The 18,036-nt window shown below is 49.6% G+C and overlaps 1 long non-coding RNA gene across 1 annotated transcript; it reads right to left on the bottom strand.

Moving 5' to 3' along the window:
- Window positions 1-1,956: 1,956 nt before the first annotated feature.
- On the bottom strand, window positions 1,957-4,546 carry LOC123065374 (uncharacterized). Its single transcript, XR_006431001.1, has 3 exons — window positions 4,484-4,546; window positions 4,299-4,393; window positions 1,957-2,011 (listed from the first exon to the last, which is right to left on the bottom strand). It is a non-coding gene; the product is annotated as an uncharacterized lncRNA (long non-coding RNA).
- Between the last annotated feature and the right edge of the window lie 13,490 nt (window positions 4,547-18,036).

Genomic DNA, 18,036 nt, shown 5'->3' with positions numbered 1-18,036 from the left:
CGGGCACGCATCCACCAGCCACCGCACCAGGCCGAAATAGCTCCCAGGCATGGCCTCCTTAGGCCACAGCCGAACTATGAGGCCCTTCATGGCCTATTCGGCCGCCTTGTGGAGCTCGACCAGCTGCTTCAGCTGGTCACTAAGGGGCACCGGATGTCCGCCTCAGCATACTGAGACCAGAAGACCTTCTCCGTCGAGCTTCCCTCCTCGGCCCGGTAGAATGCGGCAGCATCGGACACGCTGCGAGGAAGATCTGCGAACGCTCCTGGAGAGCTCCGAATTCGGGTAAGCAACAGGTAATTAACACTCACATGCTTACTTTGCATGAAAAATGCCTTACCCGCTGCTATTTTCTTCACTGCCTCAATCTCCTGGAGGGCCTTGTAGGCTTCGGCCTTAGCGGCTTTGGCACTCTGAAGAGCCGTTGCAAGCTCAGACTCTCAAGTCTTCGAGTCACGCTCCAGGCTCTCATGTTTTTTCACGAGATCCTGGAGCTCTTGCTCTACCTCCGCCACCCGCGCCTCCTGCTTCTCTTGCTCGGTGCGCTCCGCGGCCGCATTGCATTCGGCCGCGGCCACCGCCTCTTTCAGGGTCGCCACCTTGTTAGTGGCCCCTGCAATACCCATGTTATCCTTGTCATTCTTTTTGCAACCAATATCCTTTTCTGCAAGGTACAATTTGACTCAGGTGTTACTCACCTTCCTTGTCCTCGAGCTGTTGTGTCTCCTTGTCTCTTTGAGCTCGTCGCGCTAGGCTTAGGAGGATCGCGAGTAGGCAGGCTGGGAAGGTTGAGATCTCCGCACACACCCCAGAGTTCAAACTTCTCAAGGGTTTGCGGAACCCGTAATCCCATATTTGGCGTGCTAGGTAGGGGATTGTTGGAATCTTCTACCTCGACCACCAGATCGCGCCGCTGGCCCTGATGGCGGGTGCTCCCCCGCTGACCCGGCCGACGCGTGCTCCCGGAGAAGCGTCGGGGCTGCACTGCTTCACCCTCTCGCCACGGCGGGTGCAGTGGCCGTCCAAGTTCTGACCAGAGATGCCGCCACATTATGACGGCGCGGCGAATCCGGCCGCCTTTCTTCAAGCATACGAGTAGGCAGTCTGGGCGGCCGGCAGAGACGGCAAGGTGAAGGCGAACTGGCTCCCCATGGCCCTTGTGGGAGCACCACGCGCCTGGTTACTCAACCTGCCGGCGTCCTCGGTGGCCTCCTGGGAAGAGCTGCGCGACCTCTTCCTCACCCGCTAGGCGAGACCAGCGCCCCCGCACTACTGGAATCTGGCACTTTGCCATCTGCCATGGCAGATGGTAAAGGCATGGTCGGCGGATGGCAAACAGTTTGTCTAAAACCCTGCCAGTAAAGGCACTTTGCCATCTGCTGGCAGATGGCAAAGCCTCTTAACGGGGTTAGCCCCGTTAGAAGGCTAACGGCATACTTTCCCATCTGCCAGCAGATGGCAAAGGCTGCAGGCTCTTTGCCATGTGCCAGCAGATGGCAAAGGCTGCAGGCTGTTTGCCGTCTGCCAGCAGATAGCAAAGGCTGAATGCTTTGCCGTCTGCCAGCAGATGGCAAAGGCTGCATGCTTTGCCATCTGCTGGCAGATGGCAAAGAGCCCAAATAGGCCAGCCCAAATGTTACATGTAGATGACACGTGGCCTCTTTGCCATCTGCCAGCTGATGGCAAAGCTCTTTGCCATCTGCCAGCAGATGGCAAAGTGACTATATTGCCCCATTTAATTTTGGTTTTTCTTATATAAATTCACTTTCACAGAAATCAAACACAAATATATTTATATGACCAATATATCATATTCAACACATATTAACAATAGTCATGAACACATATGTATCCAACACATGTTACTAATAGTAGCAAGTTTCATCCATACATATACATAGTTTCATCAATATTACACAGTTTCATCCATAGGTAGCAAGTTTCACAAGGTCAAAACAAAAACTAAATACAAGCACTCCATCAACCCAAGCTTCCGTGATCTTAAGCAAATCTGTAAAATAGGAAAGAAGAAAGTTAGAAGAAGAAGACTAGAAGAAGAAGATTATTATGATGCAACTAAAATGTGAAGATTATTATGATGCAACTTATATCTGTAAAATAGGTCATTTTGGAGCTAAGTATGGTTATTATGTCATTTTTGAGCTAGCTAAGCATACTAAGTCATTTTGGTGTAAAACATGCTAAGGTCATTCTAGAGCTAAGTAAGTTTATTATGTCATTTTGGAGCTAGCTAAGCATGTGAAGTCATTTAGGAGCTAAAATATGTCATTTCTTAAGCATATTATGTCATTTTAGAGTTAGCTAAGCATATTAAGTCATTTTGGAGGAAAATATGCTAAGTATAGGTCATTTTAGAGCTATCCTAGGTTAAATAGGTCATTTTTAAGCTAGCTAAGCATATTAAGTCATTTTGGAGGAACAAATGCTAAGTATAGGTCATTTTAGAGCTATCCTAGGTAAAATATGTCATTTTGGAGCTAATTAAGCTTATTATATCATTTTGGAGCTAGCTAAGCATGTGAAGTCATTTAGGAGCTAAACTATGTCATTTCTTAAGCATATTATGTCATTTTAGACCTAGTTAAGCATGTTAACTAATTTTGGAGGAAAAGATTCTAAGTACAGGTCATTTTGAAGCTAGCTAAGCATATTAAGTCATTTTGGAAGAAAAAATGCTAAGTATAGGTCATTTTAGAGCTATCCTAGGTTAAATAGGTCATTTTGGAGCTAATTAAGCTTATTATGTAATTTTTGAGCTAGCTAAGCATATTAAGTCATTTTGGAGGAAAAAATGCTAAGTATAGGTCATTTTAGAGATAGCCTAGGTTGAATAGGTCATTTTGAAGCTAAGTAAGGTTATTATGTCATTTTGGAGCTAGCTAAGCATATGAAGTCATTTAGGACCTAAAATATGTCATTTCTTAAGCATACTATATCATTTTAGAGCTAGCTAAGCATATTAAGTCATTTTGGAGGAAAAGATTCTAAGTATAGGTCATTTTAGAGCTATCGTACGTTAAATAGGTCATTTTTAAGCTAGCTAAGCATATTAAGTCATTGTGGAGGAAAAATGCTAAGTATAGGTCATTTTAGAGCTATCCTAGGTTAAATATGTCATTTTGGAGCTAATTAAGCTTATTATGTCATTTTGGAGCTAGCTAAGCATGTGAAGTCATTTAGGAGCTAAACTATGTCATTTCTTAAGCATATTATGTCATTTTAGAGCTAGTTAAGCATATTAACTAATTTTGGAGGAAAAGATTCTAAGTCGAGGTCATTTTGAAGCTAGCTAAGGATAGTAAGTCATTTTGGAGGAAAAAATGCTAAGTATAGGTCATTTTAGAGCTATCCTAGGTTAAATAGGTCATTTTGGAGCTAATTAAGCTTATTATGTAATTTTTGAGCTAGCTAAGCATATTAAGTCATTTTGGAGGAAAAAATGCTAAGTATAGGTCATTTTAGAGCTAGCCTAGGTTGAATAGGTCATTTTGAAGCTAAGTAAGGTTATTATGTCATTTTGGAGCTAGCTAAGCATATGAAGTCATTTAGGACCTAAAATATGTCATTTCTTAAGCATATTATATCATTTTAGAGCTAGCTAAGCATATTAAGTCATTTTGGAGGAAAAGATGCTAAGTATAGGTCATTTTAGAGCTATCCTAGGTTAAATATGACATTTTTAAGCTAGCTAAGCATATTAAGTCATTTTGGAGGAAAAATGTAAGTATAGGTCATTTTAGAGCTATCCTAGGTTAAATATGTCATTTTGGAGCTAATTAAGCTTATTATGTCATTTTTGAGCTACTTAAGCATATTGAGTCATTTTGGAGGAAAAAATGCTAAGTATATGATTATGTCGCTAGTATCCATATGGCAGATAACCCGGGCCGACATGACTAGTCATAGAACCAAGGTGGCACAAACGTACAGGGACAGGCATACATGACCCAACAATGCACGTGTCGGTCATCAGCGAGTGCAACCAAGTCGTAGCAAGCTACAAGGACTTTGGTGATACACCACGTGACATTTCCTCGTAGGGACAGACACAGGAGCAAAGAAGGACAAATGCCGGTCAATCCATGTGTTCCGGAGCAGTAGCGAACTACCATGGCTCAGTGGAATCCATGTATGGAAGGCTACCAAAGGCACACGACTAGGTGTCGAATCCCACACATACAATGCATTTCAAACATACACACATTATGCACGATATGTGTAGATACAACATGGCATCACAACAAAACTCTATTAAGCAAAACACTTGGGAAACTTACCGTCATCACGGAGGTGTAGGTGTAGGTGTAGGTGTAGGACCGGTCGCGCCAGTGGCAAACGGAGAAGGATCGGTCGATGCTTGTCGGGAGTTACGCTGCACCAAAGATTATTTCCAATGTATCGTTAGCATGATGCAACTCAAATGTGAAGACTAGTAACTAATGACCATTCAAATGAAACTCACCGTGCCCGCCGGAGCAATGACTGGCATCGGCGGAGGGGTCTGGCCGTTCTTCTCGCACATGGACTGCACATTTGGTTTTCACGAGTCAGTCATATTAGTTACTAATGAAAGGAACATTGCGTGCATGATTTAGCTAATATGCAGAAGAAACTTACCACGAAGAGCTCGTACATGGCCCGGTTAGCCGAGTCATTCCAGTTCCTCTCCTCCTCCAACAGCCTAGCCGTCCTCTCCTCATTCTCCCTGTCCCTCTCCGCCGCCTGCCGGTCCCTCTCCGCCAATTGTCGGTCCCTCTCCTCAAAAGCAGCCTGGGTCTTCACTCTCTCTTCCTCAATAGCAGCCTGCAACACCACTCGTTAGCATTGTAATCATCGACGACCGCAAACACAATGTAATGGAGGAAAGGCTACTGAGTCCGTATAACAAACCTGGAATTTGATTTCCACTGGTCGTAAATGAGGCGGTATCTCAGGATCAGAGCTGGTCTGGCGCTTCTTGATCTGCGGGAGAGTGCTACTACAACGTATTAGTCCATTACCAATGGCTAACGAGCCATGGGACCTCCCGCCACCAGATATCATCACCAGCTCTAGATCAAGAGGCCGGCTCGGGTTAAAGTCCGGCCCTTTCCTCGCCTTCCCCTGCTTAACGTACTGCACCATCTTGTGGTGGGAGGCCTCGTTGCTGAAGTTCTTTGCATTTTCGAGGTCAGACTCAGAGAATGCCTTGGCCTTCTTGTATGGTGCAATATTGGACATGCCATAGAGGTCGAACAGCTCTGGCACTGGAGCCTTGTTGTGCTTTGACTAAAAGAGAGGAACAGAGTATTAGTTAAGGACTCAAGCTAGCACAAAGAATGAATTTGCATGAATCATGAAGCAAACCACACATACCCAGTTTTTCCCGTACCCATGTAGGTCGACGCTGCCTAGATGGTGTGGCACACCTTTCATTTTGAAATGCTTCTCCTTTGCTATGTTGTGGGCGACGCGCCATTGGGGAGAGCACCACTCATCCACCAACACCTTCCAGCAGTCCATCTTGTCCGCACACCATCTCGGAGGCACCTAAGTTAAGCAAGAGAAATTTGAGCGCTACGCCTACAAATCAAATCAAGGAAACTAAGTACAAGGCCTTAAGAATAGGTAATTACTTTCATGTACTTCTCCTTACTCAGATACTTGTCCCGGCACTTATCTTTTCTCCTCCTAATACCAGTCTCTGCTAAATAGTCTCGAACAGCCTGCGTCCGAGTCTCGTGCCGAAAGTTTCCAAGTAGGCGCCTGCACTCGGCATTGATAACCCGAGCCGCGGCCTCCTCCTCTCCCTCAGCACACCTGTAGAAGGTCTGCAATCAAACAAGAAAACACGGATTAGAAGATCTGCAATCAAACAAGAAAACACATGTAGAAGCTATGCAATCAAAGAAGAAAACACAATGTAAATGGCAAAGGAGAAATTACACAAAACATGGCAATCACAATGTCGGCCACCGTGTCGCACTCGACATCGCTGACCTTATGCTCTGGCGGGGCCGGGGCAGCCAAGTAGTGCTCCCAGGTCATTCCTAGCTCTGGAACCCAGCCCTCACCGGACAACGTGACCCACCCCGGGAAGCACTGGCGACAAATCACACCAAGGACAGTGTTGGGCCTGCGGACACCATCTTCGTGTGTCCAAGAACTGCAGTATGACAAGGCCAACGCATTAGATATTCGAAGAAACTTCAAGGCAAAAGGTTAAAAAAGAGTAAATGCACTTACTTCTCCCCGTTAGGCGCAATCAACCACCTCTGGTCGGGGGTCGCCGGGGTGGGCGGGAGCTTTGTACGACCACACTGGTAGACTTTGCGCCCCTCAACCCACTCACCCTTGCTATAGCTATCAGGACTATAGTCTCCACCCTGAACACAACCATGTGCACTCGACTCCGTCCAGTCCTCCCATGGGCTCGGGTCCGACTCAGCGTGACCCCATGGCTCGTCGTCGGCCCGAGGCTCGTCGGCCGTAGGCGCGTCTGCCATAGGCTTGTTGGCCGGAGGCTCGTGGAGTGGAGTCCGAGACGGGTCCACCTCAGATGGCTCGATCTTAGACGGAGCAGCCCTGTGGTCGGGTGGCTCAGCTGGGGGTGGCGGCGAGGAAGGCGTAGCAGCCTTCCTACCTCTCCCGATGCCACGTCCACCTCTAGCAGCCTTCTCCTTCTTCTTACCCCCTCGACCTCTCCCGGCCGAAGAAGAAGCGACCGTCGCTGGACTCTGCAAACTGAGATGTAGCGCTCTCCGGAGGCTATGGGGGGGAATGGAACTACCCCTCCCACCACGCGCCGAGGCAGGAGCCCCGGAGCGCTCTCGACCCGCGCCCACCATCTGTCAACACCAGGAATGACAAAGAGTAAACGAAATTAGTACAACATAAAAAATGAATACCTGACATGAATAATAATATGTATATAAATTCATTTTAGAGGAATAAATGCTAAGTCTAGCTCATTTTAGAGCTATCCTAGGTTAAAGTCATTTTTGAGCTAATTAAGGTTGTTATGTCATTTTTGAGCTAGCTAAGCATACAAATTCATTTTGGAGGAATAAATGTTAAGTATAGCTCATTTTAGAGCTAGCTAGGTTAAAACTTGAACTAATTAATAATATATATGTATATAATAATAATGGAATACCTAACATGAACTATAATATTAATCTTCATCGTCATCATTAATAAATGCATCATCATCGTCTATATATCCTTCGGGGTCAATAAATGCATCATCCTCATCACTATCAATAATGACGTGCTCATCATCATAATCATCAATAAATTCATCAATATCTAGAAGGCCTCCGGCATGTAATTGGTCAAGCATTGACAGGTCATCCGCTGCAGTAACCTCTTCTTGTTCCGGCTCTTATTGTTCCTGCTCAGGCTCGAATTCACTGCCGCTGTCTACTTGAATGTTATGAGGTGAGCGGTTCTTGAAATGTTTTTTGGAAAGACGTGTTTCTTGGAACAATTCTCCTTCATATGTGTCTGGATTAACGTGAGGTTCATAATCCTCTTCATTGGGGGGAGGTGGTCTACGTGGCGGCACTTCATAAACGACATCCCATCCTTCGAGATTTGGATCACTTTGGCAGGCCCACGGTAGATAGAAAACTTGGGTTGCCTATTGAGCCGTAATATAGACATCGGGAACTTCCAAATGGGTGCTTTGTTTGATTTCGACTAGCCCTAGATGTTCATGAGTCCTTCTAGTCTCTTTCGGCTGGAACCAGTGACATTTGAAGACTACGATGTTCGGTGGGTTTGCACCATAGAATAGAAGTTCATAAATTGCTTCAACTCTTCCATAATACTCGGTATCTCCTTCGCTGATAGCAGAGACACAACAATTTGTTGACTTTCGGTCGGCCATAGATAGCTCTTTGCCATAGGTACGAAAGCGATACCCGTTGATGTCGTATTTGTCAAATGAATGGACCTTATAGTCAAAACCATTAGTGACTTGTCTCAATTCGGCGTCCATAGACTCTGAACTAGCCTACAAGTTTAATACGAAAGGATTGTTGCATTAGCCAGAAATTAGAAGAAGAAATGAAATGGTCTAATGGAAATTACCGTTTGTTTGAACCAAGAGATGAAACCAGGATAGCCGCCTCCATGCATTGCCAGAAGGTCATACTCTTCGACGGAATCCTTTTGGATAACCGCTCCATATGAGAATTTGGCGACGTATTGACTGTATCAAATATCCAGGAATAAGAGCAGTTCAAATGAAGTAAAGGTTGCGAAATAATGTACCGAGAACTTACTCGATGTACGGCCGCACTTCTGTTAGATTGTTCAAGATATACAACGTAATGGTCCGCCATTCGTCGTTATCCAACAATAAGGGAGTATAAGCACCGGCTGGTGTGAGCTTCCCTTTGAATAGGCTGAGGTTCGATCCACCCTTTTTAGGGTCGCCAACATTGTACCGAGGCTTCGGATTATGCAAATGACGATTTTTGGCTTTGTAGTGTGTTGTCACGAAGTTTTCCGCCTCGTCAGTAATGAATGCCTCGGCCATCGATTGTACGGAGGATTTTGTCTGACTGGTACAGGTTTGCAGGCATTATATGGACTTTGGGTAGAAAGCGTCCAAATAGTGTCACTATCGCGTCATAGCATTCTCTGCCCAAGTTGAATTGAGCCTTCAGAGCCATTACTTGTGCGATGGCATCCAGCTGACAAAGCTCGGTGTGCTCATGGAGAGGACGCTTCGAAGACTCCAACATATCATTGAAGGCCTTTGCAGATTCCTCCATCTCATCGTCCAAATCCCGAGCATCATCAAAGTCTTGCACCATGTCTTCCATCCCGGTACCATGCTCGTCGGTGCGACGATGGCCCTCCTCAGCTCTGGAACGTTGGGCAGACTCACCATGAAATGTCCACATCGTATAACCGGGCGTAAAACCCCACTTCTGTAGGTGTTTGATCATTTCAAACTCTGTCATCTTACGATAGTTGTCGCACTCGACACAGGGGCACCAGGTTGTTTTCTGTCCATTTGCAAATGCGGCTCTGATAAACCCCTTGGTTTTTGTCATCCATTCAGGGGTCATGTCTTTCTGACTAGGGTGACCGGTGTACATCCACGCACGATCACTCATCTTGCCTAGCTACTAGACACACAAGAAATACATACATAACTCAGCAAACCATATTCATCAGTTAATAGAGTTTCTCAGTTTTATTACGTCCATGCAACCTAGACGCTAATAGGTAAAGATAGGTCCTAATCCCACTCGAGTATGTGTAGATTGGGTTCGTTTTCCCATGCTCTACTCTAGATCCGACACAAAATTTCGGCAGCACCTCCCTGCTGTTCTCCTGATACACATCTCGGCAATAAGCAGAGTGGATGTGTACCCGGAGAACAACATAGAGGCACTGACGAAATTCTGCATCGGATCCGTAGCAAAGCATATGGGAAAACGAACCCAATCTACACATACTTGGGCTGTCCATGGATAACGTTGGACAATTCAAAAGAATTACGGTTATAAATATGCAAATGAATGCATATTTATAGATGTAACCCTTTCGAACGGGAGACGCATAGTGGTCACGCATACTGATGATTGAATACACCTATAGCTAGCAAGTTTGATCGGCACGAAGACCGGATCAGAGCAAATGAAGGGGGAGAGGAGGAGATGTCATTTGTGCTCACCCACGAACGCAGGGGCGGAGCTCGTCAAACGCACGGGGAGGTCGTTGAACACCAGACCCTCATAGTGATGAAACAACTGCACATTTAAATCCACCCGATCAACGCAAATATATATGATGTTTTTCATAACAAAATTGGAAAATATATGACCTAACTCATAATTCACAAATAAATAGGGAGTGTCTATTTAGTACTTGATTGTTTTCCAATTCGGTATCATTCACATTTCCTGACAAATAAATAGAGGGCACTTGTTTGTCCAAAAAAAACCACCCCGGCGAAACACCAGCCAAACACCTAGGTTTGTTTTGGTAAAACTGAGAAAAACCATGGTTTAAAGAAACTGTAGTATTCATTGTGTACACATATGAATATAGTGGTTTTCAATTACCATGGTTCTCTAGAAACTTTGTTGCCAAACTAAGCCTTAGGCCCCGTTTGTTAGCTTAGTATTTTTAAAGTATTCTGAGAATACTGTAGTTTTTCAGATTACCATAGTTTTAATTACAACGAGGTGTTTGGCTGCCACTAGAAACTATGTTTTTAATACTGCATTATTTGCAAAACCATGGTATTATCTATGTATAAAAAAAGAACCCTGAACCTCTTTTTTTATGAGAATACTATGTTTGATAGCAAAGTATTAAAAAAACTAAAGTATTGAAAACCACAATATTTTTGTCATTGGGTACCAGATACCACAGTTTTGACATACCAAAGTATGTTTAAGTATTGAGATTACTGTGACATGTTTGGTTGTGGCCGCAAAACACAATATTGATGTGTTCAAACACTCAGGCTGTGTTTGATAGCAAACTATCCCAAAAACCTTTGTATCAAAAAACTACAGTAATTTAGCCTGCAGGTATGAAATACCACGGTTTTAACATAACAGAATATTTTGTAGTATTGATAATACAGCCAACCTGTTTGGCTATCCCGTTTTCAGCAACTCAAAATTAGCTAGGTAAAACCATTAGTAGCTACAAACACACGTGTGCTTTCCTAGTTAGCTAGCCATTTTATGCAACTATTCAGCCATGCACCAAGAACGGCCACGCACAGGTGTAGAAGACACATATTCTAGCTGCCTATCCGGACGGCAACAACGTCTTCAAAACGATTTAGTGGTTGGCTGTAATTTGGAGCAACAAATGGCAAGCGAGCTAACTGAATGACCAAGCAGAATATCCTAATAAAACGGTCGTGGATATGAGGATGTTGAGAAGAAGGTCTGAGCGAGAGACTCTCTTTTCTCCTCAGTGAGCTCAGGTTTAAAAAAAGATGTATGTGGTTCTTTTTTTATGCAGAGAAAATATTGTAGTTTGCAAAAAACTGCAGTACTAAAATCACAGTTTTTAGAGACAATCAAACAACCCTTTGGCCTAGTTTGGCAGCACCGTTTCTTCAAAATCATAGTAAATGAAAACCTCAGTATTCCAATGCGTGTGGGCAATGAATACTCCAGTTTCCAGAAACCACATTTTTCTCGGTTTTAACAAAACCATGAAGGTGTTTGGCAAGTGCAGTTTTTCTCACTTTCTCCGGTTCGACCGCTGAACCAAACCCAACTACACTCAAGGAGTTACAATGGCCTGGTCAGCTTGTGCTAAGGCAGTTGCATGCATGTGGCCTTGCGATAGATGCACTAGTCCCCTCCTAGATGCTAGGATTTGCACATTGAGTTATCTAGTCATCTCTTGTATCTCTGGCCGCATAGAATCGATTGGTCTACAACTTCTCTAATTAGCGATTGATCTGCTCGACAATCTAAGCCTCAACAATCGGCATGCCCATGTTTTCAGCCGTTTTTGTAGTGTTGTACATGCGCCTCTGGCCGGATATGACCGAAATTCTAGCTAGCTTAGTGTGCTGCGTCTCAGGAAGTCAGGATCAATCGATCTAATTGCCAATATAATCTACAGGGCGCCGTGGACATACATGAATCGATGGCGCCGTGGCGGGGAGGGCCGCGGGAAGGGGGCGGCGCCGCGGCTTGGCTTGGTTGAGGGGCGGGCTGAGGTGGCGGGGAGGGCCGCGGGGCACGCCGCGGTGGCCGGGAGGGCCGCGGTGGCCGGGAGGGCCGCGGGGAGGGGGCGGCACCGCGCCTGGAACGGTGGAGGGAGGGGCGCAGGGGCGGGCTGCGGTGGCGGGGAGGGGCGGGGGAGGGCTGCGGTGGCGGGGAGGGGCGGGCCGACGGCGGTGCTGGGCGGTGGCGGGCCGGCGGCGGTGTTGCGCGTCGTCCGATGGCTGGGGCGCGCGGGTGCGGTGGTGGGTGTTTTTTTAGACAACGGTGGTGGGGGTGGGTGAGGTGGGGAGAGAGAGAGAGGGGTGGGGCCGGACTGGGAGAGAGAGGGGTGGGGCCGGGCTGGGAGAGAGGGGAGGAGAATTTTTTTTAGAAGAAGAGGCCTCTTTGCCATCAGCCAGCGAATGGCAAAGGCCCATATCTTTGCCATCAGCCAGCGACTGGCAGATGGCAAAGAGGTGGGGCTACTGGGCCGTTACAACGCCGTTATCCATTGGGCCCCACCCACTTCTTTGCCATCTGCCAACAGACGGAAAAGATTCTTTGCCATCTGCTGGCAGATGGCAAAGAGGTGGGTTGATAGGCCGTTACAGCACTGGACCCCTACCCAGATGGCAAAGATTATTTGCCATCCACTAGCAGATGGCAAAGAATTGGCTGATGGCAACCATGTTCTTTGCCGTCTGTCACTTCTTTGACATCTATTTTTATAAGCAGATGGCAAAGAGGTTCTTTGCCATCAGCTGGCAGATGGCAAAGAGCTAGCTGATGGCAAATTTCCCAGTTTCCAGTAGTGCCGGTTGTTGCAACTCTCCTAGGCGGCTGGCAGGCACCACCCTCCGACCGCCACATCAAATAGTTCTACCGGTGAGTAAGTGCTGCCTAGGAGGGCTCGAGGGTTTCCCAGGGACGGACGGCGCCCAAGACTGACCTCACCTTCGGCCTCGAGGATCATCCTGCTGGCACGAAGGGAGCAGGCGCGCTCCCAATGCTTTGCACCCCCACCATCTGCAATGTGGCTGTCACCAGAACCCTCATCGACGGTGGAGCTGGCCTCAACGTGCTCTCCTTGGAGGCATTAGGCCTGCTGCACGTGCCGCCCAGCCGACTCCGCCTGTCCAAGCCCTTCTCTGGGTCGGCGGCAGCTCCACCAGGCACCTGGGGCGGATCCGCCTCCCTGTCACCTTTGGAACCCGTGATAAGTAACGCACTGACCTCATCGACTTTGACATCGCCAGGATCGACCAGCCATACAACGCCATTATAGGGTGCCCGGCCTTGGCCCATATTATGGTCGCGTCCCACCCTATGTACAACCTCACGAAGATGCTCGGTAGAAATGGTGTCCTCACGGTGACGGGGGACACCAAGGGCGCGCTGCAGGCCCTCAAGCTTGCCTTCACGTCAGCCGCGTCCGTGCTGCCCGACAAGAAAGGGGGTCAGGAGGCCCCAGAAGCAGCGCCGACAAGAAGAAGCAAATGTTCTCCCAAGACCGAGCCGAGACGAAGCAAGTGCCAGTTAGTGAGGATGGAGCAGCCAGCGCCACTTTCACCATAGGGGCTGGTCTCCCCGGTACCAAGAGGAGGCATTAGTCAAGTTTCTGCGAGCCAACAAGGATGAATTCTCTTGGGAACCCAAACACCTGGCTGGGGTCCCAAGGGGAATAATCAAGCACCACCTAAGGGTATGCCCAAACGTGTGACCCAGTGAAGCAGAAGGCTCATCGCTAGTCCACCGAGAAGCAGGCCTTCATCATCTAGGAAACCCGCAAGCTACAAGTCGCAGGGGTCATCAGAGAGGTACGATAACCGGAGTGGCTGGCGAACCCCGTCATCGTCCCCAAGAAAGGAGGGAAGGAGCGCATGTGTGTCGACTTCACCAACCTCAACAAGTCCTGCCCGCAAGATCCCTTCCCGCTACCTTCCACTGACCAGATCGTGGACTCCACCACCAAATGCGACGTGTTTTGCTTCTTAGATGCCTTCTCAGGCTACCACCAGATCAAGATGGCCATGCATGATGTGGAGAAAACAGTGTTCCTGACACCCTGTGGGGTGTACTTCTACACCTGCATGCCCTTCGGATGCGTAATGCCGGGGCAACCTTCCAGCAACTGATGAACATCGCCATGTGCTCGTAGCTCGGGAGGAACACAGAGGCCTATGTTGATGATATAGTGGTGAAGTCTCGGGCGGCCGGGACCGTGATAGCAATTCTGGAGGAGATGTTTGCCAGCCTGCGCAAGGTGGATCTTCAGCTTAATCCCGAAAAGTGCATGTTTGGGGTTCCCTCCGGCAAGTTGCTGGGCTTCTTGGTATCACACAGAGGGATCGAGGCTAACCCAGAAAAGGTCAAGGTGATAGAGGACATGAGCCCCCCACAGACCCTGAAGGAGATGCAGAAGCTGGCAGACTGCGTAACCTCGCTTGGGCGTTTTATTTCCAAGCTTGGGCAGCGCACCCTCCCATTCTTCAAGCTGATGAAAAAGAAGGAGCCATTCGAGTGGACCCCGGAGGCGGATGCAGCCTTCCAAGACCTCAAGAGATATTTGACCAGCTCGCCAGTAATGTGGCACCACACTCTCTCGAGCCCTTGGTGCTCTATCTGGCAGCCACCCCTCACTCAGCCAGCGCCACCCTGGTGGCGCTAAGGAAGGAACGCCCATCCAAGAAACCTCAGCAAGATGCACAACCATCGAGCAAGACACAACACCCTCAGGACGATGCGCCTGGGGCCTCGACCGACCCGATGGTCGACATTCCTCCCGAGGCCACGATCGACCTCACGGCCGCCGAGGCTCCCGAGGGCGGACCTCATGAAGCCATGGAGGACACGCGCCCTCACGAAGAACCAGACTCCACTGATGCATCCCCCTCGTCGAGCACACTGTCTACTTTGTCAGCACGGTACTGAGGGAGGGCCGGGTGCACTACCCCATGCCTCAGAAACTCCTGCTTGCGCTCTTGGTCGCCTCCCGAAAACTGCGCCACTACTTTCAAGGCCACCCCATCAAGGTTGTTTAGTTGTACCCGCTGGAGAGGGTGCCGCGGAGCCCAGATGCCGCCAGACGAGTTGCTGAATGGAACATCGAGATTCAGGCATTCAATCTCGAGTTCAGCACCACCAGGGTCATCAAGGGTGCGGCCCTCACGAACTTTGTGGCCGATTGGACTAACGCTCCCGACCACGGATGAGGCGAGGACCGCTCCCTCCTGCCAGGAGACGAGGAGCCGGACGGATGGATCATGTACTTTGATGGGGCATATGCGTGACAAGGCGCATGAGTGGGGTCCGTCCTCATCTCACACACCAAGGACAAGATCTGCTACACAGTGTAGCTCTGCTTCCAGCAGGGCGAGAAGGTCTCCAACAACATTGCAGAATTCGAAAGCTTGCTCGCCAGACTCAGGGTCGCGGCCATGCTGGGAGTGAAGCACCTCACCATCAAGGGCGACTCTCAGCTCCTCATCAACTTCTCCAACAAGGAGTACACGCCTAAGGAAGAGCACATGGAGGCGTACCTAGAAGAGGTGCGTAAGATGGAGAAGCGGTTCATGGGCGTGGAGCTGCAGCACATGCGAACGAACAAGGAAGTGGACGACATCACCAAGAGGGCCTCCCGCAAGCTCCCTCAGGAGCGAGGGTGTTTGAGGAGTGGCTCTTCGAGCCGTCTGCGACTCCCCACGCCACAACTCCAGCACCGCCTCAAGAGGACTTGCCACAGGCACCTGAGATGGGCGCCCCAGCCTGCGGCCACCCCTTGGAAGACCGCCTGCTGCTCGCGCTCGAGCCTCAGGAGGGATGTTGGACCAAAGAGTTCAAGGAGTACCTGCTTCAGGGGACCCTACCGGAGAAGGAGGCAGACGCCAAGTGCGTGGCCCGTCAAGCTACCGCGTACTGCATCCAAGATGGTGAGTTATATCGCAAGAGGCCCAATGACGTTTCGTTGCGGTGCATCTCCAGGGAACAGGGGCTCGAGCTGCTAGCGGGCATACTTGGTGGGGACTACGGGCATCATTCCTTGTCACGCACTATTGTGGGCAAGGCATTCTGCAACGGCTTCTACTGGCCCACCGCACTCAATGACGCTGTAGAGCTGGTGCGCTCTTGTCAAGCATGCTAGTTTCACGCCAAGAAAATCCACCAGCCCACGCAGGGCCTCCAGACAATCCCGCTCACATGGCCATTCGTGGTCTGGGGGCTGGTCATCTTGGGGTCATTCCCTCGAGCGCCGAGGGGCTACCGGTACCTCTACGTCGCCATCGATAAATTCACCAAGTGGGCGGTGGTTGAAGCCATGCGCACTATCCCAGCTGGATCGGCCGTCAAGTTCCTCAAGAGGATCGTGAGCCGGTTTGGGGTCCCCAACCGCATCATCACCGACAATGGCTCGCAGTTCACCAGCAACCTTTTTAAAACATATTGTGCTAACCTTGGAAGGCAGATATGCTACACCTTAGTGGCACACCCACGGAGCAACGGTCAGGACGAGAAGGCCAATGCGGAAGTCCCGGGGGGCCTCAAGACCAGGACCTTCAAGAAGAAGCTCAAGGCCTACGACAAGGGCTGGCTTAATGAGCTGTAGTCCATGTTGTGGTCCATCCGCACCACCGCGCGACCAAGCCAACGGGAGAGACGCCATTCTTCCTCGTCTACGGAGCAGAAGCGGTTCTCCCTCACGAGGTCAAGCATCGCTCCACGCGGGTCCTGGTGTTCGACGAGGCATGCCAGGACGCCACCCGGGGGGTGGATCTCGTGCTGGGGGAGGAATGCCGTCGACAAGCCTCGCTCCGTGCGGCAAGGTACCAACAGGCGATGTGGCGGTACCACTGCCACAACATCTGCTCCAGGATGCTAGAGGTGGGCGACCTCGTCTTGAGGCGAGTGCTCTCCAGAGAGGGGCTACACAAGCTCTCTCCCATGTGGGAGGGCCCGTTTAGGATTGCCCGTGTCTCCAGTCCTGGCGTCATGCGCCTGGAGACACAGGACGGGGTCCCCATCCAAAACGCCTAGAACATCTAGCACCTCCAGAAGTTCTACCCCTGAAGAAAGGCTCCGGCCTGTGAAGCAAGGGTCCGGCCTGTGAAGATCTCTGCTTGTGACACTCTCACGTAATAATGAGTGGGGTTGTACACGCCCCGGAGTCTCTTGAGAGTCGCCCTGGGGCCTCATGGGGGATTCCTCCCACGTCTTAGTGGAAGCACTTAGCTCCGCGCTGGTGAGAAGACTAGATTAGTTGCCGGACGCGGCTGTTCATTTGCTTTCCGAAGTTGCTTGCAGATTTTTAGTAACCTTTCAATGGATTTGGTATTTTCGAACCCTGCTTCCTCGAGTTGTTTCCTTCTCCTGAGCTGTTTTTGGCCTAAGGGTGTCGGATATCGGGTTTCGGAAAAACCCTTAAGGTTCGAGCTATGGGGTGCGCACGAAGATCTACTCCCTACCGATCCACACCCCAGAACATCGCCGTGAATCTAAGCTAACACGATGAACAACACAAGGGACGTGAGGTTTATACTGGTTCGGGCCACCGTTGTGGTGTAATACCCTAATCCAGTGTGTGGTGTGGTGAATTGCCTCGGCTGATGATCAACAGTACAGGGAAGAACAACCTCATGAGGGGTGTTCTTGAGCAGGTGCGGTGTTCTACTAGGGAAGGATTCGATCTGATCTAGACGAGATGATCCTCTCGATTGTGGTGGCTATCTCTATTGATAGAGGCCCTGGTCCTCTTCCCAAATATTGAGCGGGAAGGGAGCCAACAACGGCCATTTTGAAGGTGGACAACTAGTACAAGCTATGCTGACTAAAGTTGGTCTTCGACTGCCAAAGGCACTGGTGATGACGCCGTCTTGGGCTCCACGGTGATCTTCGTCCTGCCGCTCTCCCAGTCTTGGTCTCGTTGCACCGATAGGGAAACCTTTGCCTGATGCCTCAGTACTCCGCGCCTGGGCTTGCCCCCTATGCGCCAAATAGGAAACGTGGACACTGCGCAGGCTAGCGCCCGCCTGGTCTTGATCGTCATGGCTTGCGTCACGAGCACCTCGCGAGTTACTCCTTCCCTTGATCTCTCTGCCTCCTCACGAGCCTGCCTGGTGAGGCCGCCCCTGAGGAAGCCTTGCGTCATCCGCCCCGAGAGGCTTGACCCCTCGCGAGGGTCTTGAGCTTGGGTTGATGTAGACGGGCCATACTGGGCCACTCCTTGAGCCACGTCGAAGGCCGAACGCAGGCAATTCTGGGGACCCCCGTTCCCAGAACACCGACAGTAGCCCCCGGGCCCAAGGCGCGCTCGGACTTGGCTTAGCTGCGAAGGCAAAGG

The sequence above is a fragment of the Triticum aestivum genome, chromosome 3B (assembly GCF_018294505.1).
Source record: "Triticum aestivum cultivar Chinese Spring chromosome 3B, IWGSC CS RefSeq v2.1, whole genome shotgun sequence".
Classification (NCBI taxonomy): Eukaryota; Viridiplantae; Streptophyta; class Magnoliopsida; order Poales; family Poaceae; genus Triticum; species Triticum aestivum.
This window is presented reverse-complemented; position numbering and strand designations above follow the sequence as displayed.